This window comes from Grampus griseus (genome assembly GCF_964374135.1).
Source record: "Grampus griseus genome assembly, chromosome: 4".
NCBI classification, from domain to species: Eukaryota; Metazoa; Chordata; class Mammalia; order Artiodactyla; family Delphinidae; genus Grampus; species Grampus griseus.
In genome coordinates, this window is record NC_138997.1 from 134,699,305 (window position 1) to 134,709,751 (window position 10,447).

Here is a 10,447-nt window from a genome sequence, read left to right on the forward strand (position 1 = left end):
TTATCCAGAATTTTCTGATACAGAAAATGAGCCTATAGATTTTTAGTAACTTTCACAGGGTAATATAAATACTAAGGAATTCAGCAAAGCTATATTGCCCATTCTGTCTGATTCCAAGCCCAAGCATTTATTTACTATAGAATATGACCTTTTGAAAATTAATTATAACATATCTTGGTTGTATTTGAATTAGGGTTTTAAGAAATAAAGTATAACAACATATAATATATTTTATACTGCTAGTTTACTATAATTTTTAAGGATTCTAATGAAATAAGAAGTACTTTATTTTGCTTTATCATGGAAATATTTTTTTCCACCATTTATTGTACAGCATGATAGCAATGATAAATTCACAAAGCCACATTCTGAATAAATCACTGTAATGTTTTGCTCTCCTGGAATCTGCTTGATTACACAAATACGTAGCCTAAGTAAAGATAAAACTTCACACACATTTCACATAATTCTCTTCCACCTTTACAAATAAATAAATAAATAAAATTTTACAAATTTGGGAAATTCATTTGATATAAAGAATTTAGATGCCAGATCTATTTTTTTCCCCACATTATTTCTTTAGACTAATAGGGTTAATAATACCACAAAAACTACAATATTGACTCTTAGGACCACAGATATGTGTTTTTCTTTCAACTTCTAACTGGAATTAAAAAGCCAGACTTCAAGATCAAATTTAATTTTCTAATGCAATATTTTCTTGGGAATACAACATTGAGACAGTGTAGCAAAGGATATTCCCCTTTTGTCCAGTATTATATTTTAAAATTTACAGACATATAATTGGGTGTTAACTTTGTTTTTTCACTTTTAGCTTGTCAATATTTTTGAAAAAATGTATAACACAGATAATTGCCTTGTAAAGTAGAAAACAATTTCAATCTTTCATCCTCAAGGCTACTTTGCAAAGAGTGAATAATGCTGTATAATATAGAAAATTTTAAATAAATCATAATTCTTTGAATTTAGAAAGATGAAGAGCAACTGTAGTAACAAAATTAGATGTCACACTATGCTAAATATGCAAAAAAAATCTTTGTGCAGATGGTGGAAATCAAATCCATTCTCAACTTCACAAGGCATGTCTATATGATGAAAAATATCAGTTTAACAAACCATCCATCTGCCATATTCAACCATCTTAAAACTAAATAAATGAACTATAAATATCTTGTGGCTAATTGTACAGAAATATTTCTACTTTAAAAAATTATAAATAATAGATATAACTCCATTCAACAATTCTTTGATAAGCCAATAGTCACTATTAAGATGAATATGTTATTAAGATATTTTTAGTTGATATTTTTAAAGTGAAGTCATTAATTAAAAATGAAAAAAAACTTAGTCCAATGGAACATATATATAGATACAAATATCTATTTTGATATCTATATCTTGGTAGATATAGGTATCTATATAGATATTAATAAATCTATATTAATATATATATACTGTATTGATCTATGTATATACACACATACATATATACCCCATTTTTTCTCTTCTGAAATAATTTTACAAAATAAAAATCATGGAAAACTTAATGTAATGTTAGTTTATATAATACGTGTGATGTTAACATTTTTTAGTTTACACAGTGATTATAATGGTGTTTGTGGTATAAATTTTTTAACTAGTGTACTTGAAATTATTTCTCAAGAAAAAGTTGAGAAAATTAGAATCTAAAATGTTTTTGTTATATATATATATACAAGTAAATACAAGAATATATATAAAAGTATTATACTTTATGTTTTTGCATTACAAGCTCTTAAAATATTTTTATGTAGACATAGATTTCATTTTTCTTGATAGAATTTTTTTATGTCTTTTGAGCTGATAAGTGCTCACTTGAATCAAAGATTATATTACAATATGATTATCATATCTCTCTGATCAATTCTATCTCTTTGCTTTATTTCTAAATTGAGGAACAGATCTTTGAGTTTTCCTTTACTTCACTGATTAGATTATACGCGATAGCAACTGTTTTGACTGTTTCTTAAACCTTCTGAAAATTTTATACACTTTTATCTCTGTTACCATCCCAACCGGTTCTTTTTTCATTAGATAGCCTATCTTTTTAGAAAACAAGTATCCAGGTTATGACTCAATGGAAGTACAAATATTTTCTTGCCGCAGAATTATAGGGGATTACATTATTGCTCTTCGCAGATTCCCATTGAACTCTTTTATGTTTCTATGCACAACTTCTGTGGCATCTGTGTTTGTTTCACATGCATCTTATATAGGATTCTCTTCCGATGACTATGCCAGGTTATTTAGCTTGCTTTTCAGAGAGAAGTGCCTAGGAGTTTTCATTTTTGGGGTGAAGGGAAAGAACAAGGATTTAGCCAATAAGTGACTCGTTGGGGTGAATCAAAACTCAACTCCCTTTCCTAGAGTTTGGATACATTAGGTCATGGTTTACACTCGCGAGATGCCCTGGAGTGCAACAGGAAAGGTGGAAGCTGGGGTGTGGCCTCTTTCTTCTCGACCTTACTCTTCCACCAAACTTCCTGGTAAATCCTCATCTTAGAATCTGATTCTGTGGAACCAGACTTATGACCAGGATTTTCCTCTGAGATTTCACAGAAATGCACATCCATGTTAAACTATATTATATTGTACATATTATTATATAACATATATGATATATATGTATTATATATGAGTTATAATATTATATACAGACAGTCCCCAGCTTACAATGGTTCAACTTAACAGTTTATTGACTTCATGATGAATGGCATGAAAGTGATAATTCATTCAGTAGAAACTGAATTTTGAATTTTGGTCTCTTCTTGGGCTGGTGATATGAAGTAGGTACTCTCTCATGATGCTGGGCAGGGGCAGTGAGCCACAGCTCCCAGTCAGCCACATAATCACAGGGGGAAACAACCAATATGCTTATAATCATTCTGTACCCATACGACCATTTTGTTCTTCATTATCTGTATAGTATTTGATAAATCACATGAGATATCAATATTTTAATTATAAAATAGTCTTTGTTTTAGATGATTTTGCTCAACTGTAGGCTAATGTAAGTGATATGAGCACATTTAAGGTAGGCGAAGTTAAGCTATGATGCTCAGTGGATTAGGTGTGTTAAATGCATTTTTGACTTATGATATTTTTAACTTACAAGAGATTACCTGGATGTATATACCTGGATTTGTACCCAAGCATATACAGTCAATTAATATTTGACAAGAGACCCAAGAATAGTCAGTGGAGATAAGGCAGTCTTTTAAATAAATGGTGCTGGGAGAATTGGATATTCACATGTAAAAGAATGAACTAGACCCATATTTTACACCACTAACAAAAATTAACTCAAAATGGATTAAAGACTTAAATGTAAGACCTGGAATCATGAAACTTCTAGAAGAAAACAGCAGTAAAACTCCTTGACATGAGTCTTGGTAATGATTTTTTGTATATGACACCTAAAGCACAAGCAACAAAATCAAAAATAAACAGGTGGGAATATATTAAACTAAAAAAGTTTCTGCCCAACAAAAGAAACCATCAACAATGTGAAAAGACAACCTATGAAATGGCAAAAAATATTTATAAACCATATATCTGATAAGGGGTTAATATCCAAAATATATTAAAAACTCATACAACTCAATAGCACACAAACAAACAAAAATCTAAGGAAAAAATGGGGAAAGGGCCTAAATAGACATTTGTCCAAAGAAGATATACAAAGGATGAACAGGTACATGAAAAGATGCTCAACATCAATAGTCATTAGGGAAATGCAAATTAAAACCACAATGAGATAGCACCTCACACCTGTTAGAATTGCAATCCTCAAAATGACAAGAGATAACAAATGCTGGCATGGCTATAGAGAAAAGAGAACCACTGTGCAGTGTTGGTGGGGATATAAATTGGTACAGCCACTATGGAGAACAGTATGGTGGTTCCTCAAAAAAGTAAAAGTATAACTAACATATGATCCAGCAATTCCCCTTCTGCGAATATACCCAAAGGAAATGAAAACACCAACTTAAATATCTGCACCTTTGTTTTCGTAGTAGCATTATTTATAATAGCCAAGACATGGAAACAACCTAAGTGTCCATAGATGGATAAATGTATAAAGAAGTTGTGGTATATATATACACACATACATAAATATATACACATATATATATATACACACACACATATATATATACATATATATATATACATATATATGTAATATTGTTCAGTCTTCCAAAATAAGAAAATCCTACCATGTGACAACACAGATGGACCTTGAAAAATGCTAAATAAAATAAGTCAGATAGAGAAAATCAAATACTGTATTATCTCACTTATATGTGGAATCTAAAAAACAACAAACCAAAAACTCCTAGAAAGAGAGATCAGACCTGTGATTACCAGAGGTAGAGGGTGGAGCGAAGGGAAATTGGAGTCAGGTGGTTGGAAGCTACAAACTTCCAATTATAAGATAAATAAGTCCTAGGGATATATGCACAACATGATGAGTACACTAACACTGCTGTATGAGCTACAGAAAAGTTGTTAAAAGAGTAAATCCTATGAGTTCTTATCACAAGAAAACATTGTTTTTCTTCTTTTCTCTTTTTTTCCATTGTATCTCTATGGGAAGATGGATGTTACCTGGACCCACTGTGGCAATAATTTTACAATATATTAAATCAAACTATCATGCTGTATGCCTTAAACTTATACAGTGATATATGTCAACTATTTCACAATAAAAGTGGGGGAAAAAGTCTCATGCTTCTAACAGCTCTTAGCTTTTAGAAAATAAAATGATAGAACAGGAACATTTCACATTTACATGGTTTTAGCTTAGGAGTCAGCAATCTTTTTTCTATGGCCAGACACACATTTTAGGCTTTGTAGGCAACATATGATTTCTGCTGCAACTACTTTGCTATCATAATGAGAAACAAGCCATGGATAACATGTAACAAATGTATATGGCTGTGTTCCAATAATATTTATTTACAAAACAGGCAGCCAGTTAGTAGGCCATAGTGTGCTGACTTCTAATGAGATTACAAGATTGATAGGTGCCTTCTACATGAGGAGTTGCATATTAAGTATCTATAAGATATAGAAATAATTGTTACAGTTTTTAGTTTGCCTTATCAAAGTTTTGATAGTTTCTATATAACTCACGTACTTGAACAACGAATTGTGAAAGTGGTTCTTTCTGAATCATTCTCTAACATCACTTGGTATTAGGGTGAGTATTCTATTTTCCTTTCTGATACAAATCAATCAACTAACAATAAATAAATAAAACATCCATTCTTCAGGTGGAGAATTACTATCCTACATGGGTATGCCCAGGTGAGTATAGCTTTCTTGCTATAACTTAATATATGTATTCCTGAAAATTTCACATTCTGTAAAATTACACTAAAAGTATACAACTACAAGTATGGTAACCATATAATTTGTCAACTAAACTAGGGCACTCTTGGGAATGAAAGACGACGCTATTCATAATTATGCCAGAGACAAAAAACTTAACTCAGGACTGGCAGGGGCCACCCCGGACTTCAGATCTTCCTATTTATGGGAAAACAAGTTGGAGGAAAGACAACTCAGAACACATACAAATCTGCACCAAAGCTGTAAGGCAAACAGTAGTTGGTCCTTGGGGGAGATAATAATTTGGACCACTTAGGCATCTCAGCCTGTTTAGAGGCTGCCCCTGCAATATGAAATAGGCACGATAGCAACAATCTAGAAGTCCTGACAGCAGTTTAGTTAGTGCTAAGGCTACTCAGCAACTGTGAGGATGGGCGAAAGTGGAGTCCTGCATTAGTTGAGCTGCCATTCAGGTCACCACAGTGAACTATGCATCTTGTTGGCTGCCGAGAGCTACTCAAGGTTGAGAGTACGCCTCCCTGTAGAAGAAACCCCAGGACCATTTTTAAGTTTGTTGAAATACAGCCCAAAGTGGTCTAGCTTCAGCAGAGTACATTTGCCTTTTTTTCTGTTGGATATTTAACTGCACCCCTATTATTTTAATTTTTCTTGCTTAGGAGAGACTGTGAATGAAACAATGTGACTTCTACATTTTCCTGATGTTTCCCTATTTAACAATCAGGCACAGAAATTCATGTTACAAAAAAAGGGCTGTTTACAACTTTGGGTAAAACAATACACTAAAAACAATGTTTTAAAGAGATAATTGTAGATTCACAGGGGGTTGTAAGAAATAACAAAGAGAGCTCCCTTGTACACTTTGCTCTGTCTTTCCCCAGCTTAATCCTTTGTAGAACTATTGTATAATATCATAAACAGGATATTGACATTGATACAATCCACCAGTCTTATTGAGGTTTGCCTAGTTTTACCTATATTTATTTGTGTGTGTTCATGAAGTTCTATACAAATTTATCGTATGTGTGGTTTTCTGTATCTACCACCATAGCCAAGATCCTGAACAGTTACAAGGATCATTTTTGTTGCCCTTATAACCACCCAACCTCCCTCTTCTTTCACTCCTTATCTCCACCATATACCAATCACTAATCTGTTCTCTACTTCCAAAATTTTCTCATTCCAAAAGTATTGCATAAATGGTATCATACAGTGTGCAAGCTTTGGAGGTTAGTGTTTTGTCTTGCTTACCATAAATCCTTTGAGATTTATCCAAATTTTTGCATGTATCAATAGCTTCTTTCTTTTGTTGCTGATTAGTATTCCACTGTATGGATATAACCGGTATATAATAAGGTGTACTTAACCATTCACCAGTTGAAGAACTTCTGGGCTTTTTCCAGTTTTTGTCTATTAAACACAAAACTGGCATAAAATTCTTGTACTGTTTTTTTTGAAAATAAGTTTTTATTTTTCTATTGATCCATGCCCAAAAGTACAATTGTTGGGTCGTATGGTAATTATACACTTAGTCTTTACAAGAAACTGCCAAACTGTTTTCCCAAGTGGTTATACCAATTTTATATTCCCACTGCCCTGCATGAGTGATCTAGTTTCTCTGCAACCTTTCCACTATTTGGTATTGACATGTTTTAAAAAAAAATTTAGCTATTTTTGATAGGTGTGTAATGATATCACATTGTGGTTTTAATTTTCATTTCTCTAATGGCTAATGATGCTGAACATATTTTCATGTGCTTATATGCTACTTATACATCCTCCTTTGTGAAGTGTCTATCCATTTCATTTGTCCATCTTCCAATCAGATTGTTTTTTCTGTTGTGTTTTGAGAGTTCTTTATATTCTAGATATTAGTCAATTGTTGGATATGCAGCCTGCAAATATTTTTACCCAACCTATAGCTTATTTTGTTCATTCTCTTTACACAAGCTTTCAAAGCACAAAAATGTTTAGTTTTGATTGGGGCTAATTTAACAGTTTTTTCTTCTGTGGGCAATTTTTTTTTTGATAGGGTATTAGAACTTTTTACTTAGCCACTATCCCATGATTTTCTTTTTTTTTTCCTAGAAATGTTATAATTTTATATTTTAAGTCCATGATCCTTTTGCATAAGGTGGGAGATTTGGGTTAAGATACATTTTACCTATGGATGTTGAATTTGCTCTAGTACCATTTGTTGAAAAGACTATCCTCCCTCCATTGAGATGGTTGTGCAATTTTGTAAAAATCAGTTGAACTTATTGGTGTGGGTCTGAGTCCTCTTTTCTGTTCCACTGATCTGTATGTCTATCTCTCCTCCAATATTACATTCTTTGATCACTCTAGATATAGTAAACCTTTAATGTTGGGTAGAAAGCTCCTTCCTCTTCATTCTTCTTTGTCAAGATTGTTTTAGTGATACCAAATTTTTGAATGAGTTTATGTCAACAGAACGCCTTGCTTTGATTTTGGTAGAAATTACATATTAAATGTGTAGATCAAATTGGAAAGAATTGGAATCTTTACTTCAATGAATCTTCCAAGCCATGAATGATATGTTTCTCTACTATTTAGGTATTCTTTGATTTCTTTCATCAAGAATTTGCAGTTTTCAGCATCAGAATCTGTAATGTTTTATTAAGTATATACTTAAATATTTCATTGTTTTTGTAAATAGTACGTATTAAGTCAGTTGCAGGATTCTCTTACTACCTTTTAATGGCTCCAAGATTTGTTAGTGATATACCTATTTCATTCCGATATTGATTTCTCTTTTCTTTATTTTTATGACCTTGGCTAGAAACTAATCATATTATTCATTTTTTTCAAAGAATCAGCTTTATATTTCATTTATTTTTATTTTTTTATATGTTCAATTTCATTGATCTCTGTTCTTTATACTTTCCCCTCTTTTGCTTGCTTTGGGTTTATTTTGGTCTCACTTTCTAGTTTAAATGAGGAAGGAACTTAGATTGTTGAACTTAGATTATTGATTTTAGACCTTTCTACTTTTCTAATTAAGAATTTCATGGCATAAATTTCCCTCTCAGCACTGCTGTAGCTGCATCCCAAAACTTTTAATATATTGTGATTCCACTCTCATTTAATTCTATGTATTGTTTATTTCCTTTGAGACTTCCTATTTGACCTATGGATTATTTAGAAATGAGTTGTTTTATTTCTACTTGTTCAAGATTTTCCTATTGTCCTTCTGTAATTGATTCCATTATGGTTAGAGAACACACACTATATGATTCCAGTTCTTCTAGATGTGTTGAGGTTTATTTTATGGCCCTGGCTATGGTGTCCCTTGGTGAATGTTCTATTGGCATTTGAAAAAAAAGTTCATTCTGTTTTTTAAGTGAATATAAATGTTAACAATTTTTTAGGTGTAGTGTTACATATGTCAATTAAATCCTATTGATTGATTCTGTTATTCATATCCTTTATATCCTTGCTGAATTTATGTATAGTACTTCTATCAGTTACAGAGAGGCAAGTACTGAAGTACTCAACTGAAATTGTGGATTTGTATAGATGTATTTCAACTATTAGTTTTTGTTTCATGTATTTTGGGACTCTATTATTTGTTAAATCTTTCTGGTAAATTAAACTTGTATCATTATGTAATATTCCTCTTTGTCTCTAGTACTTTGTTTTGAAATGTACTTTATCAGGATTTAAGTTTTTAAAATTTAATGTTTAAAATAATTCCTAAGCTCCAATTTTCTTTTCCATCATTTTACTGATTTTTTTTTTGAATTAAAAAATTTTGGGGGGCCATGCCATGCAGCATGCAGGATCTTATTTCCCTGATCAGGGATCAAATACGTGCCCCCTGCATGGGAAGCATGGAGTCTTAACCAGTGGTCCACCAGGGAAATCTCTCCATCATTTTATTTTGAATATGTGTACTTCCCTAATATTCACCTTGATCTCTAAATTATCTACAGGTATAAAATAAGGTTTATTTTATATTAAAACTTACTTTTAAGTTGTAATGCCACAATACCTACTGGCTTACCTCATGTCTCATTCTTTTCTAACTTTACTACACCTGAACTCAGAAGAGGAGCAAAAGAGAAAAATATATCAAATAGTTTTTTAAAGATTCCCTTTAATCCCACCAAGATATTCTAGAATTGCTTCAAGAATGACAAGGGCTTTCTAATATTTTTAAGATTTAATTTTGAGCTAGGGCCTGAATATACTGAATATATTCATAAAGAGTTGAAGAGAAACTATAAAAGATGAAATTGAACAGTGACTTTCTATTTCCCTCTGGTTTAAGTCTTTTAGATAATATTTAGAAAAAGTCTATGAAGTTTCATTATATTAGAATATGTAACTTCATATTCTGCAGTTCATTTTAAAATGCCTGTTACAAAGTGAAGCAAAAACAGGTCTGAACTACTTAAAAATTTTTATCATTTAAACATCTAATTTACCTCAAAATCACATATATGTGTAATACTGTTATGTTTATATTTCATATCCCAATGAAATGTGAGATTTGGTCTATAAGAAGATTTTGTTTATCACACCTCCTAAATTACTAGCACATTCTTGGATTATTTAATATTTTTCTTTTTTTTTTTTACTTAGTATTTTTCTAAAAACTACTAGCACTTAATACTTGTCATCAAGTTGAGGACTCTGTCTTATTGCTTTTTTTTTTCTTATAAAAGTCCCTAAAATAATGCTAGAAAAACTTTTATGCTGTTAACCAGTGTAAGAGCATTTATAAGGATAAATGTGTTTGTTTTGATATCAGTTCACATGCTTTTATGATCCCATTTTCAAGTTTAATAAAAGTACTTGAAAACTGTAAATAATAGAAGACAAGAAGTTTTGAAACTTTTTATGTGACATAGGGATGTGGTTGAAGTATTTCAAAGTATGTTTAGAACTTAATTTTTAAAGAGGAAATAAAAGCTATAGTGAAGAACTAAATGAAGGTTTTAGTAAAAAGCAAAAGAAGGAAGACAATTTCATAAGATACAGGCTTGCAGTGTGTCTAATAGAGATTTAC